Source organism: Castor canadensis, chromosome 6 (genome assembly GCF_047511655.1).
Source record: "Castor canadensis chromosome 6, mCasCan1.hap1v2, whole genome shotgun sequence".
NCBI classification, from domain to species: Eukaryota; Metazoa; Chordata; class Mammalia; order Rodentia; family Castoridae; genus Castor; species Castor canadensis.
The window spans coordinates 158,160,721-158,176,931 of record NC_133391.1 but is presented as its reverse complement, the minus strand read 5'-3'; the positions used below and the strand labels follow the sequence as shown (position 1 = coordinate 158,176,931).

At 33.3% G+C, this 16,211-nt stretch overlaps 1 protein-coding gene across 4 annotated transcripts in view; it reads right to left on the bottom strand.

Moving 5' to 3' along the window:
- Cdh12 (cadherin 12) overlaps positions 1–16,211 on the bottom strand; it is a 1,151,540-nt gene that overhangs the window by 419,834 nt on the left and 715,495 nt on the right. Inside the window, exon 4 of one of the 4 annotated variants that reach the window (XM_074077695.1) lies at positions 7,249–7,368. The exons of the other annotated variants lie outside the window; for them this stretch is intronic. The gene's annotated coding sequence lies outside the window, so the exon portion shown is untranslated. The remainder of the gene's footprint in view (positions 1–7,248; positions 7,369–16,211) is intronic. 4 annotated transcript variants of the gene reach the window in all.

Below are 16,211 nucleotides of genomic sequence, written 5' to 3'. Positions count from 1 at the left end.
CATTCATCAGTAGTGGGGCATCTTGGCTGTTTCCATAGCTTATCTATTGTGAAGAGTGCAAGTGCAAAGGCACTGGCATACCCATGTTTATTGCAGCATTTTTTCAAGTTAGTCATTGACAATGTTACAGTCAGGTAATGTGGAGTGATCAGTAGTGAATTCTCACATCACCACATTCATTTCAAGTTTGTGCCTCACATTTCACCCTAAATTCAACCTAAAAATCTGTGAGAAAACATATCGCTTCTGAGATTTTAGAAACTAGTTAAAAGGAATTGAACCTATTGGTCAGTGGAGATAAAATGTGCTGTTATTTATAATTTGAACCAACTTAAAGAATTTAATTAAGTTTTAATGTAGTTTTTAACTACTTTGGGACTGCTTACCTATAAGATCTAAACAGAAAATGTAAAAACTCATTTTTAGAAAAAGTGCAGTTTTTGTATTGTGAATTGGCTTATAAGAAATTCCGTATACAAAACAAGGAACTCAAATATTTGAAATTGTTCATTTTATGTAAGTTTACACATAAGTATACATATACCTAACTAAACATTTACCATTTTTAATGGTGAAAAAGTATGCATGCTTTACTTCTCCAAGCAGGTTATTTTCACTCAGCATGAAATATTTTTAACTTTCTAATTAGAGGGTTAATTTCATTCTTGAGTTCTTGTCCACAGGGAAGAATTTCACATGGGCTTGAAAGGGTATAACTGTTGAAGATGAGAAAGTCCTGCTGGAAAGCCATATTAAAAAGGTGGCAGTTTGCACAAGGAAAATTAAGAAACACTAAATAAGTAATCATGAGAAAAATTATAGAGATGATATTGGCTGAAGTCCTTAACTTCAGGTAATCTGTTTTTTTCTTTTAGTGAAAGCATAGTCTTAATTGATACTACTTTATCAAGTTGGCATGAATTACCTTCACCTTGCATCACCTTCAAATTCTATGAGTAGAAAGATGACAGATTCTACCCATCACATCTAATAGGTTCAGGAAGAAATTGTGAGAAATGAAATTCTACTTGAACCACAGGTTGTTAGCTTTCTGTAAATACTACTAATCAGTAGTCACTGGACAGAACTTATTCAGAGAACCCCCCACAGCACTAACATTTTGTAATAAAGTATTTTCTAGGATTAGGGTGAGGTATAGTTGGGGTTTCCATCAAAATAACTGGGATGGTGATAGAAAGTTTTGTCACTGTCGGAAATTGAGTAGGCTGTGACATTGACTGAAATAGATTCATTCTGGGGGACAAGTTAGATATATCTTTGATCTTTTTATAAGCAGCTGGATAGAAAGAAATTAAGCAGCAGGAAGGGAGGGACTGGATAAAAAGAATGTGCCTCTTCTTCCTCTTCCTTTTCATGATGTTCTGATTCTTTTCTGCCTAGAGCTTTAAATATTCTTGTATCGACTTTCTTGGGAAACTGTCATCTTACAGTAATTTTGCATGTATTGAGCTCCTAAAGCTATGGATGCTTTATAAAGCTACAATGTAAATTTATTTCTCTCCATAATCCCTGTCACTTTGCCTATCACCCCATAAAAAGCCTGCGATGTAACATTTCACTATTAATTACAGCAACAGCAAGCTGGCTGTCAGAGCAAACCAGACACACAGCCTCTACCAACCTGCTGACTTTTCAGCCATTTACTCATTAAGCTTATGATGATGATGGGATTTTTAAAACCTGCAGTTTGTGATGGACAGTAGAGCTTAAAAATCTGTCATAAATTGCTCAATTGAGGAAACCAAATGGCAAAGAGAATGGAACTAGTGTTAAGAGCAAACAAATTGCTCCATAAAAAGAAAGTTGTGTCTCTAAATGAGCTTTTATTTTTACAAAGAATTTGAGGGCAACTCTAAGACTGTAAGTGGAGGCTGTAGGATTGTTTAACTGAGAGCAGTTACTCACATTAAAAGGGCTGAATACAAGGAGAGAGAAAAAAAAACAACAAAGAGCAAAAGAACAAAAGCACTCTAGGATGTTTTTATTTTGGTTTTAAATAATATGGTGTGGGGAGTAAAAATGAGTAAATCCATTTTTTCAAGTGTTTTGCTCCTAGCATTTTAAAACAAAACTATATAAGATGAAAACACATTTCAAAGAGAATACAAATCAATTTAAGAATCTAAGTGTGTAATGAATTTTCTTTCACACATATAGATTTTTTAAATGCACATTTTTGGATATTTTTCATTCATTTATTCTAGATATATTAACAGGTATGTACTATTATCCAGCTTTTTTTTTTCAGAGCACTTTGTAATGCATATATGAGCAAAACAAAAATGTCCTTCCCTGAAGGAGAAAACAACAAACAAGCAAGATGCATAAAACATAGGTAAGTTATCTTGCATATTTGAAAGAGATAAATGATGAAAATAGGAAAAGTAGACAGATCAATTAATGGTAAGGACAGATGTCATGGTAAAAGAAGAGGGCGTACACCTCAGTAGAAAGTAAGATGTGAGTAGACATTCAGGAAGTGAAGGTGGCACCAAGGAAAAAGATCTTCCAGGCAGAGAGTGATAAACTCAACCAATCAGATGTATCTGAGAAGGCAAAGCTCTCATTTGTGCTCAACGGACGTTCTTATAAAGGAGCAGAAAAGATGAGGGGTGATTCTGTTTTGCCCTCCATGAAATAAACCACTCTAACACAGCTCAGAGCACACCAACTGCAAATCATGCCATCCTACATGATTTCTCTACTAAGAATTTTGATCCTTATTTTTGAGATAAAAGTATCATATAAAGAAAAACTGGTCTATCAATTTGTACCATTCTTATATCAATTCCCTATTACAAATACATAATAACCAACAACATATAAGAACCAAAAATGTATATTTACTTTGTGACACCATGTTGTCAAATCAATTCATTATGATGGTTTTAAATCCTAAGACTTTTCTTGAGTAATATATAGACGGTTAGTGAGAAAAAGGTTGCTAATAGCATCATTGGACAGATATTTTTAAAATGAGAGAAAATGTACTATTATGATATAGAACATATCATTTAGGACCTGAAACCTTATTCAAGAAAAATAAATGACTCTGGAATTGTATGGAAGTTAACACATAACGCTCAGTAGCATATCACCAAACATGAGCTGGTACCACAGAACAGAAGTTATTTTAAAATGTAAGCACTTGTTAATTTTAAATATGAATGCAACTTTCTTTTTTCCCAGTGTTATTTGCAAGGCATATTTTCCATATCTAAGAGACTCTTATAATTCAGAACTTTATGAATTTCCTAAAAAATAATCTCAACATAAACACATCTCATTTGAATATTAGGCTTTTTCATATTTCTTATATTAAGAGGCATTAAAATTGTAGTAATAAATTCTACATGATCCAATGTGTGTGAGTGTACATGTAAATTATATTGGAACAGGCTTTCCCAGGGTTCTCCTACAGTTATCATATGTAAAATATTGATATAATTATGAATCTTCATGCAAGTTTCTGAGTCTTTGGGACTGGTATTCTCTGTCTGGGTACTGCTTTAGGACATTTACTAAATATACTACTATGTGTTCCTCAGTGATTAGTGATGATTGCATTCTGGGGCTTTCCTTCCATTTTATAAGTTCTGTTTTAACATTTTCTGATTGTAATTGTGGAAAATATCCCTTGCATTCATGGATGTGTGTTTCTCTCAATCCATCTCATCAATTTCCCAGGAGCAATTGGCATAATTTATATCTTGACTGCTTCTCCTTCAGTTGTAATTGGAGGCACCTATTTTTAAATTGGTCTGTTCTTGTACCATTATGTTATTTTGGTAATTTATTGAAACCCCGATGCCAAAACAGGCACATGGGCACTATAAATAAAGCAGTGTGTTAATTGCTAAAACAAAATTGGGCCCAATGGACTAGCAGTGAACTTTCAATAAGGTTAGGATAGAGAAGAATCTGTAATTCCTTTGGATAATCTGCTATTTTTCTGTATGCACCAGTGTTCATCCTTTGATGTGGTAATTGTGAAAGATACCACAATTTATTTAAAGAAAAAGTAAAGGAAACACGGTTATACAGGCATAATTTATATAATTGCTACATACTTACATTTAAGAACAAAGAAAGAAATGTATTTTGAGGGAAAATTATTTTTGTGGCATCAATGAGATTTCAAGTGCAGAGTTAAGAGATAGTTCCCATTAAATAAACTTTCCCATTAAAGTTCATTTTGTGATAACTTTTATTTGTTGTTTAAGTTTAACTTAACTTTCTCTGTCTTCTAAGGCCAAAAATAGTATTAACGCACTTTTGTCTTTATGCACAAGTCAAAGAATAGAATTTAGTTTTTGAGCTTGCCTCGGAAATTGTAAACATTTAAACATAAAAGTACTCATTTATAAAATGACCTATGCCACCTTCCTGTGATGTGAAAGTTTTAGAAACATGAAGAAATGCATAGAAGCTTGGTTTTATTTAATATAAGTAGTACTTAAAAACAACACAAACTTATCTATGTCAATATACTTAAATGTTTCTTTCAAGGTTAATAAAAAATTTAGTTGATTTGTCTTCCTAAAAAGTGGTCACAAAATGGCTGTAACACTGATGTCGTTAAAGCAATTAAACTTCAGAAAATAAAAACAAAACGAACATAATTTTTTTTTCATAATTAGCAAAAAGTCTTTAACTTCATTGTCTTTGAATTTGATGAAATTACTTTTAAAATTAAGCTTATTTTAACATACTAAACGCATTTCTGAATGTGAGTAATATTAAATAGCTTTGAGGTTGCCTGCATGATCTTAATTTTGTGATCACACAGGACAAAAATTAATTTAATATTTTGTTTTAGCATCAATTTTCTCTTCTGCAATCTTACTGTATTAATTTTCATTTGCTATTTATAAATGTGTTGGATGCATCTAGGTACATGGAAATGTTAGTTATGAATGGAAATTCTGTCACTTGACAATTGTTAATCTTTAGAGTTAGTCACAAACTAAAATGCTATATTCAAAACAGTCAGATAACCAGATATCTCTTATTTTCCTTTAGTAATGTGACGTTCTGGTGAAATTTATTGTCATGTAAGTTTCCCCAAGTATTACATCCCTTCATTAAGACAATAATAATTTAGATACGCAAATAATCTGTTCTTTATTTATTCCCCATGATTTAATATATTTATCAAAGATGTCTTTATATTAAAACAAATTCAAAATCTATTTGCCGATTAATATATACTCCATTGGAAGAGAGTTTCATACCAAAAAGTCACTACCTCATTGTCAAAATTAGCATCTAGCTCAGAAAAGCCTAAGTGTTTCCACGGTAGGAGGTTCGCAGCAGCACGTGTGCTGGCAGACGGTGTGATAAAGCATCTGCTGTAACTATCTACATCATGTTTTCATTTAGCTGGTGTCACTGCTCTGTCACTTTCATACATTCCACAATTTGCACAAAAAAGAAAGCATACCACAACATTTAAAATGTATGGTAAACTGTCAGTTTGCCTTCTATAAAGTTGTTTACCTCAGGATTTCACTTGGCACACAATTTTTCAAAAGATCTAGACCTCCTTCCCAGATGCAAAGGAAAACCCACTGATCAATGTAGGTTACAATGCTTATCAACATCAAAATGGAGACAGCTTAATTCCTTAGATTAGCATTTGGCTCAAACCAGTAAAGGTTTCCTGAGACATTACTATTAATACATTTAAAAGTGTTCAACTCATCTATCTTCTTCCTTCCTATCTGCTCACAATATAAGCTGGTGCCATGTAGTTGCATCTTAATCATGTTTGAGCTGGAGAGCCATCCGTTGAAAGCTTGTCTCAGTTCATAGATATGAGAGATTGTAATATTTTAACATTTCCTACTGCCAAGTTGCTAAGCAATAAAACAACTTGGCACTTTCCTGCCAGTTCATCATGAAGAACTACTTTAGTTTTGTTTCGTCTCTTGATGAAACAAATGGAAGGCAGCTGCACCAAAAGCCTTGTAGGAACTTGTTGCCAAACAAATCCCTGGAACTTTCACCCCTTTGCATAGCTAATTGAGATGGCTGGAAGCACAGAAATGCCACATATGTATCAGCATAGAAATCAAGGCTTAAATACTAGTTATTAAAATGATACAAATATTAGCTCATTATAATTCTAGCAGCATGCTCTCCTTCCACATTCTCTTTCTCTAAGACATACATAAGTGTGGCAATTTCTCAGCTAAAGACATGTCTTTCACACAAAAGTCAACCTAAAGTCAAACATACTCATCAAACTATATGCCAAATTAAACACCTATTTCCATCTGATATTTGCTTTTTGTTTTTAAAGTTTTGATTGCACAAATAATGTCAAAAGTTGTGCTAGGCAGACATATCAAACAAAAAAGAAATTTATAATGTAAAATCCTTTGAAGTAAGAAGACACATGTATATAGTTTCCTTTAAACATATATTCATTCCTATATTTTTGGATTTATTTTTCAGACATTTCTGTGTGTATGTGTGTACATGTGGACACAGGTGCTTGTGCATATACATATGTATATATATATATATATGCACTAAAATTTTTATTCTACAAATTTCAGAATGAACACATTGCTTTATTATTATTATTGCTTTTATAAAAATTGAATCAGATCTTGAGTTCTCAACCTGCCAGTATGTGAACTAAATTCTCCCATCTCAGAGGTTTCAGACTGTCTGAAAACTCTTGCTTAGAGGAGAATGTTTTATATTAGCTTCTTGGGCTTAGAACACATAGGTCTCAAAGAAATGCTCCTCTGTGCTAACTCATATCATCCCCTAAACTAGGATGCCTTCATCCTAGTTCAAAACAGAACACATCGTCTTCTGTCTCAGAGAGTTTGCAGGACATACCCCCTTAGTCTGCCCTGTTCCTTCACCGACCCAACTGAAATTCACCTTTAATCTTACCCTGAGTCAATTCAGATAAAGCTGGCACCTGTCCACCTCGTAGGCAACAAGACACTTTGTGTATCTACTTTATAATACATCTCTCAGTTGTTTGCTGAATCCTGCTTCATTTCTCAACTATAATACCTACTAATCCGGGTGAAGGCTGGCCATTTTATTCCTTAATTGGACAGATACTTATAGAGCATGCACTATGGTGAAAACATGCTGAAGCTGAGGACAAAGTTATACCCAGATGCCATGATCCTCCTCCCTCTCTCACCGTCATTACCGTTACGACATAAGTGAACGAGACACTACACAGATAGTACTTACTTACAAAGGAAGTCACACCTATGAAGTTAAGTGTAGTATTCAAATGAGCAGCAAATTAGTTTGGTGAGAGGTGAGTGTTTAGAGAAACGCACGCAGAAGAAGCTTCAATTCAGTTGAGACCTGAAGGATAAACAGGACTTCCTCACAAGACAAGAAGGTTCATTACTCCTTAGTAGGGTTTTTATATTACCAAATAGTTTGACTTTTTTTTTTCTTAGAATATTTTGAGAAACAAGAGAGCAATATTTAGCAAAGCAGTAGTGATATATGCAAGACCCGAAAGACATGACAGTAGTGGACATGGCCAGGTTTGTGAAAACAAAGTGAACTGTATTTAAAAAAAAAATGGAGTTAGAACTGGTAAAACTTAGTGATTGTTTGGGTGTGATAGATCTAAGTCAAGGAAGATAAAGGTAAAAAAATAAGAAGAAAAGCAACAACTAACACTAATATACCACTTCCTAGGTTCCAATCATTTTTTCTTTCTCATTTCATCCTTACATTAAGCATATGAAGTAAATACTGCTATTGCTGCAACACCATAGACAATGAAATGAAGTACAAAGGCTGTGAATGACACTCATCTAGGAGGCTGTTATTCAAATTCTGCTGCTTTGGTGCCAAAATCTATCACTTAAACATTACTCCTAGACTGTTGCAAACAGAAATCAAGAGGACATTGCTGCTGTAAACTAAAGCAGAGAACGCTGGAGAAGTGAATCTCTATTACTTGAATTTTGCATATCTTGAACCTGAAGTAACTCTGAGGTGTGCTATTTGAGATGGTTGGTCTGGATTTCTACAGTTAATGTGAGCAGAATATATCCTTTTGAATTTATCAAAGGATACATAAGAAACAAAATCAAGGAATAAACGAGGTCATCAGAGGTTACAGTTTAGATCAGGTGAAAAAATGCCTTTGTCAAATAGAGGAAGTGTAGTGGCATACAACTCTAAGAAGGAATTTTCAGAATAGTAATAGAAAAACAAAAAAGAATTATATTGTCACAAGAATTAAAGTAAGACTTCTGCAAGAGAAGCATACTTCCAGTACGCTGAAGGTTCTCAGAATGTCTATTGACTTACTGATTATTCATTAGGCTCTATTCTGACATCTATATATTTTTAACAGTTTTGCCACAAAACTTCTACCCACATATAAACTGGTGCTGCTTGTGATCTATGAAAATCCATACATTCACCATTCTCTTAAGTGCATGTTTTATAAAATAATAGATTATATCTTCTACAAACAAAAAAGTATTCCTTTCTTTGTCTTCCACGGAGTGATTCAGAAATGTAATTAATTTCCAACATTCAAAAGGCAGCAATTTTCAAAATCATGTTTATTGGTTAAAGTTCAATATATTTATAGAAAGCAAATTTATTTAATATCAATTTTATCCAAATAATACATGAAACAGATTATTGATTTGTATTCCTGCCAATGTAAACTATTTTAATTTATGTACTTTTAATTATAACAGCATTAGGTACAAGCTTATATACAAATACAATGGAGACACAAAAAATGAACTCTTGATTTTCTTTGGCATTATGGTCAGTGCCTTAAGTTAAAAAATTAATTAAATTTTTGCAGTGAAGGTAAAATAGAAATCTGGGATAGAAATGTACAATGTCTTTATTTGCTATGAAGCAGCAATTTGCAAATCCAATTTTAACCAATTATGGACCACTATTTATTTACATTAACTAGTAAGAATTATCTAAACATTTCTTCCAAATTTGACAACTTGTCATTAAGTAAAAGTGACAGTTGGTCAATTGCATAGTCCCACCAATATTCTGATAGTAGCCATGTTTCCTAATGCCACAAATAGCTTGCAACCCAGCCCAAAGTAAATTTAGATGGATAGATAGATAGACAGATAGATAAATAGATGACAGATTCACAAACAGGTGTCAAGGCAAATTTTATGGCAAATGTAGATCCATATTCTAAAATGTATTTAAATTGAATTATGTTTATCTGATGTGAAGAACATACAATTTTCTCATAAAGCCAATGCATGAGATTGCAAATTTCTTTCTAATATGTTCTTTCTTATAACCTTGACATTCCAGACAGCACCTATACCTAAGACGGAGTGACACGAAGTTACTTTGCTACACATATTCACTCAATCTGGTACCTGCTTAAATCCACAAACCAACGACTGACTAATTGCAATATAATCAAAACATTCTGTAGAAATTTCATTGAAAATAGGTGATCTTATTATTTAGTTTTGAAATCAGCATAGGAAAAGTTTTAATGTAAAATTTAACATCTTTTATAGATTCCTGGGAGAATTAGTTACAAATCCAGAGGAGAAAGACAAATATATCAATAACTTTTATAATGTATTTTCTCATATAAAATCCATCAAATTTCATGAATAATAAAGGAATGTAATCTTCTCATTTCTATCTCAGTTACCCACTTTCTCCTTCATTATCATTTTATCTCTTTCTTTGAGTCATTTCCAAAAGTGTTTGTACATTTCTAAGGATTTTCCTGTTTTTCTTTCAATTTTACTGAACATTTTCATTAATTTTATTGACTTCACTAATAAACTCTGTTGACTTTTCTTGGAAACATGAAGTCAATCATCCCATCACTCTTTCCATGTTTAGGGCAAATCATGATCTTCTGTCACTTGAATTATTACAGTAGCCTCTAAATTGTCTCTTGTTGCTCCCTGTAATCATTCCATTTCACTGAGCCAGTGATTATTTCAGAAAGTAAATCAGACTACACGTCCTCTCCTGCTTGTGAAAAGAGCTCAACTCTTCAGTGTTTGTGGAAGAAAGATGTGATCCAGCAGGCACCAAGGTCTGAATTTAAATGCTTTCTCTCACCTGTGGCTCTTGCACTCTAGTTTGCTGACCTCTTCCCTTTTGCTTTGAAGGTCAGGCTCATGTCTGCCTCACAGTAATGATTTTGTTCTGCCTGCTGCCAGGAAAAATCCTTTCTCAAACCTCTTTACTTGGTCTTCTGCCCAAATACCCACCACAGTGAAGCTCTCTCACTTACCTATCTTGCTTTTGCATTTTTTACAACTTTTATCAATATTTATTATCACTTAATATCTTTTTTTTTTTCTTTCCATGTTTCCTTCCTCCCGTCCATCTTTCCTTCCATTCTCTACCCTCAGGCTGGAAGAAAAGCTTCTTCAAATCACAATCATATTCTTTAATTTCTCCCTTATTGTTATATGCAGCAATCAATGAGTTGCAAAAAGCTTCAGGGCTAGATGCAAGGGCTCACACCTATAATCCCAGTTTCATGAAAAGCTATGGGTAGAACTGTAATGTGAGGCCAGCCTGGGGAGAAAAAACGTTCAACATACTATCCAAAAAATAAGTACAGCTAAAACGTTCTGGGAGAGTAGCTCAAGTGGTAGAGTGCCTGACAAGCAAACATGAGGCCCTGAATTCAAATCCCAACACTGAAAGTAAAAACTTCTGATTGTCCTATCTTATGAATGTCCTTATTTCTACTTTCAAATTCAAGAAATGGCAATCTTTTCACATTTTAAGCTAAAAAATGTGGATGGCTTTTACAATGTGAAATATAAAAAACAAAACTTCCTTACAGAAACTCAAATAGAAACCATGTTTAATTTTATTTTATCATAGATGAATTTAGCATCAATAGAAATGATCTTATTCTTCATGCTCAATAAGATATAGGTTGTGTATATATTTTTATTTTTGTGTATTAAGTTGTACATAGTAAGAGCTCTCATGTGATAGTTCCATACATGCATGCAATGTATTTTATCATATTCACTCATCCCATCACTCTCCCTTATATTCCCTCCTCTCTCCCCCTTTTTGCTACCACTTCCACATCCCTAATAGACCCCCTTTTACTTTTATGATTTCGATTGATTTGTTTTGTTTCCCTAGCTTCCAAAAATTAGGGAAATCAGGCAATGCTTGACTTTTAGGGGCTGGAATATTTTGTTCAACATGAGGATCATCCATTTTCCAGCAACTGAGATAATTTCATTCTATCTAATTGATGAATAAAACTCTCTCTCTCTCTATATATATATATACACATAAATGTACAAATGTATATTTATACGCACATGTCACGATAGATACTCCACAAATTCAAATTGATCTCAAACAATTGAAACTCTTAATGTAGCTTTTCCCATTGTGACCACTGCTCCCATGATGTGTGCTTTGTATTAATATTCTCTGACTCTACAAAGGAACAAATATAAAAGTATTTCTTAATCCATTTAAATAAGAATAAGGATAAAAATAAAGAAAGAATGGGGAAGTGGTAGAGAGCAAAGGTAAAATGAACATCAGAATATTTAATGAAATAGTTCATTTCCAGAAAGGTACAAATTATGGGAGAAAACAGTTGACTGAAACAATACCATAGTACAGCAATTACAGTAGGGACAGAGAAGGTATAAAATAAACATAATGAAATAATACATTGATGAAAGAATGAATAATTATTCTCAATGATGAGTAGAGAAAGAGAAGTTATAGGATATGAGATGAGGATATAAAAATTTCTGAAGCACAACACAGCTCAGAAATTCAATCTGAATACCTTCCAATTCAGTGCCTTGCAAAAGATACACAATGACTTCTTGACTATTTCCAGCATACAAACTCATTTCATTTAAAGTTTTTTCTAGCATGACAAGGTGCCTGGGTTACACAGTATACATATTAGCCAAATATGACTCTAGTAGTTGCTAGCACTTCATTGTAATAGCCTGCAAAACAAGAAATAGGTTTCGTATAGAATTTCAACCCATGTTTGTTAATGAGGTAACAATTTATAATACCTTTAAAATACATTCATTGACTCTTGTATTACAAACTCTACATTTACGCTACATTAAAATTGGAAAAATTACAATAGTGTAAATGAAATACATCTGAAGCACCTTGTATTGAACAGCTCAGGGAGTATCCCTAGAACATGCTATCTATTGAGAAATTCATAGAAACAGTCTTGTAACGGGTATTTTTATGTTACTATTTATTTCAGTAGGGATTATGTTTTTCAACTTTTCATATAGTTTAAGGACAGACAGAATAAAAGACTTAAAAGTTCATTAACACAAAATGATACTATGTATAATTTAAAAACACAAGACATGGGAATAATAATTTGGTAACAAAATATGTTTGTAGCTATTTTGTGGCTTTAACTTCATTATGTTTTGCTATTTTCTCATAATTTTAGAACTTTTTAATCTAAATGGATAGAGAGGGTGTTGTTATAGTAATGACTATCTGTAAGACTTTTTTGTTATGTTATAATTTAGAGAGGAAAATATAATTTTGTTCAGATAAAATTCAAGATACTGAAAATGCATCCATGTCAATGCTTTCTTTAAAATTACTTAATATAGGTTAAAAAATAATTATAGATTAATCTCTAGATAACAGATGTTTTCTTCTCTTAAAGCACTGCTCTCAATATCTCATAGATTCCTTCCTGAACAGTTACGTCAAGGTTAGTTTGTCTGACATGAAGGTAATAGTGTCATAGGAAGTCATGAATTGTCTATTTCCAGGCCCACAAAAACAGGGAAGACCCTTATGAAGTAGGGCAGCTTAGTTTTATCAATCATGAAGTTCCAAAATTGTTCTTACTGCAAATACACCTATATTATAAGTGTTTGTAAAGTTACTGTTTGTGTTGTTATGGAAACTTAAATTTGTATCTCTAGTCTATGCTTTTTTGAAATCTATCCATGGCTAAAATTAGGTAAAATTTTATTCCCACACTCTTTATTGTTTGTTATTCCCACTTAGTACCTTATTTTGCTTTCATAAAAGTACTTTCAACTTAAGTTCTAAGATTATTTTCTTAGTAAATCAATGCCATTTGATGAGAAATCTCCATTTGCTTTGCTATCTCAGCTAGCTGATTAGGCATCTATCGTTTAGCTTACTGCATAGTACATTCTGGTTCCCTTACAAAGTTTGTTCTGTCTTTATCTGACCTGATGCCAACACCGAAATCCAAGATAAACTGTTGGCTAAGTGGAGTTGGAAGAAGTTACATTTGAGCTCTCAATAAAACAGGTAAATTACAATCACCCATTTGGCCTTACTGAGAAAAAAAATAACTTAGTGATTATTAGGAACGAACTTTGCTTACTAATAACAAGTGATCTTTTTGGGGAGTATCATATCTTTTTGGAGCATCAGGCTGCGGTCCGGATATCTAAGGTACAATCTCAAAAACACATGGTTTCTGGTCTTCTGTCCTCACTCTGTCACACCCTTCATTCTTTCTGTCTGGTGCAGGAATGTTAGTTTTCTGGGCTCTTCGATTCCTTAATTGTATACCAGCTACTCCAGGATCATGTTCCTATACAGTGCCCCTGTTCCTATGTGCTACACCTACCAGTCTATGAAGTACTAAAGCAGTTGTTCCTGTGCCTGGAATTCTGATACTTAGTTGGAGTTATTTATGCCAGCTGTCTATTCCTCTGTGCCTCATCTGTCAGCCACTAAGCTACCTCTGTGGCTAAAAGTTGTCCTTTGTTAACCATTTGCCTTATTTCAGAAATCACTGTAATTATATTATTTATCTCAATTCTTAAAGACCTCTGGCTTGTGAATTGTATGTGACCACCGATCACATTCTTTTACTGAATTTATTGTTGATTTCAGTGCACTTTTAATTTATTAATTATTCAACAAGGTTTTGGAAGTAAAATGACCAATATTACATAGGAGAAATGGAAGTACATTTAATGATATCTTTATTAGTTTCCTCTCCACAACAAATTACTTCAGATTTGTCACCTTAAAGTGTCAGAATTTTATTTTCCAATTGTTCCAAAGTATTGAGACCTGTAATCAAGGTGTTACTAGAATTTCTTTCTGGAGGCTCTGAGAGAAAACCTTCTCCAGCCCTCTTTCCTGGCTTCTGGTGGCTGATTCCAATCTTCAGTGTATACAAATAGTTGCATCACGTTAATCTCAACCTCTATCACCCTATGGCTTTTTATGTGCACATGTTCCACCTGACTCAATAGACTTCATTTTACCTCATTATATTGGTAAAAACAAACAAACTATGTTTAAATAAGATCACTTTCACAGGAATCAGGAATTAGGATGTGAATGTATTTCCTTTAGAGACAAAATTCAACCCAGCACATCATCTGATTCTAATCACATGCTCAATCAAACAGCAGGCTGTTCTATACTGCATTCCCACCTTACTTTGCATGTCCCTTTTAAAGGCTGCCTTGGCTCTGTAGTTTACTCCACTGCATCCGTTTCACCTGCACTGATCTGTGTGTTCCTCTGCCATATTGCTAGTCATCCTTAGTGAGAGATGGAAGACACACTGTAGTACTGAAACATTATTCCATCAAGTCAGAGTAAAGAGTGACTTCCTTATTTAGTCTTATTCTGTTTCTCTTGTCTCGTGAACTTTGAGAAATCCTTTGTCAATGGAATGTCTGTATAGTCTCCGTATGTACCAGACGTGATTTCAGGATGTGTTACCTCAGTAGATTTTTAAGACAGAAATAAGCAAACAGAAAATTCTCAGCTCATATTTAAAACATGTAATTTATAAAGTAATTTCCTTGATAAAATTTTCTTCAAATTAACATATACACACAAATGGCCCTTGTTTCCAAAGATTCTTGACTTCAAACCTTGGGGAAAATTTTAACTCTATATGTATGTGTACATCCCACCAAGATATGATGAATTTTTTTTGAATATTTTTGTTACTGCCCTCTTCAATTTTTACAGTCTTCTTGGCCTTCCTATCTATTATCAATTTTCTATCTGATAATTATAAATAGTTGTCCACAAGGTGAGTTAAATTTTACTTCATACTTAATACCTTATTTGCTTGATTATTTTATCTGTACTGGTCGTGCTTTATGAAAAAAAAACAATCTTTTATATTCAAATACATGATAGCTTCATGGTATTTCACCCTACCATATTATTCATTCATTGCTCAAAACTCTAAGTATTCTTAGCAACCACAAATTATACACTCATTTATACATATATTTATATCTGTGCATACATAATCCACAGTACAGGGAGCTTTTGAGACTTTATACATGTTTATATACACACAAGACACATGAGAGAGAGAGAGAGAGAGAGAGAGAGTGAGAGAGAGATGGGCTTTTAGTCAACTTTTTGGGCATTTAAGAAAAGAAAAATTTGCACTCTTGTACCTCTGAAGAGACCAAGAGAAACTGAATCTTTTTGTTGTTATTGTTGTTAATAAATAATAGAAAAAAACAATCACTTATAAGCAATGAGTGAAAAAAAACTGTAATTAGTTTAATTTTCTAATAGCATATATTTTTATAAGTAGCTTAGTTAGGAAAAAAACAATGGTACTACACCCACTGGGCGGACAGATCAGATAGACCGGCTGTGAGCAATCTCCAGCCTAAGGGTATGCATGGGGCAGTGAGGACAAAATGGAATTTTGGCCTCTGTGGCTCATTCTATAAAATATTGTAAGAACTTTTGCAATTGTCACAATGTACCCCCACTCAGCACAGCAATAAAAGATTATTTTCTCCTCTGAGAAAAAAAGAGCATCTGTGCAATGCATATATTACACAGTCATACAAGGTGGACCTGGGTTTAGGTCAGAGGACAAAAACATCTTTTAGTAAGAAAAGATTTTAATGCCTTACATAAATCCTTATCATTTGTCAATGCTTTACATAAATAAATAAATTTAATGAACCTTATCCTATGAGTCTATACTCACACCCAGGAACAGAGTTGTGAATGAGTTACCTAAGTTCACTCAGTCTTTAGGTGGTAGATACACTAATCAAATACATGTAGACTGACACCCAACTGTGCTCACAAACACTTAAATGCCACTGCCTCTAAACTGATGAAAGAAATTAAAAAAATATAAAATCTTAAGGTCTAAGGAAAAAGTTCAACAAGCAGTAAAA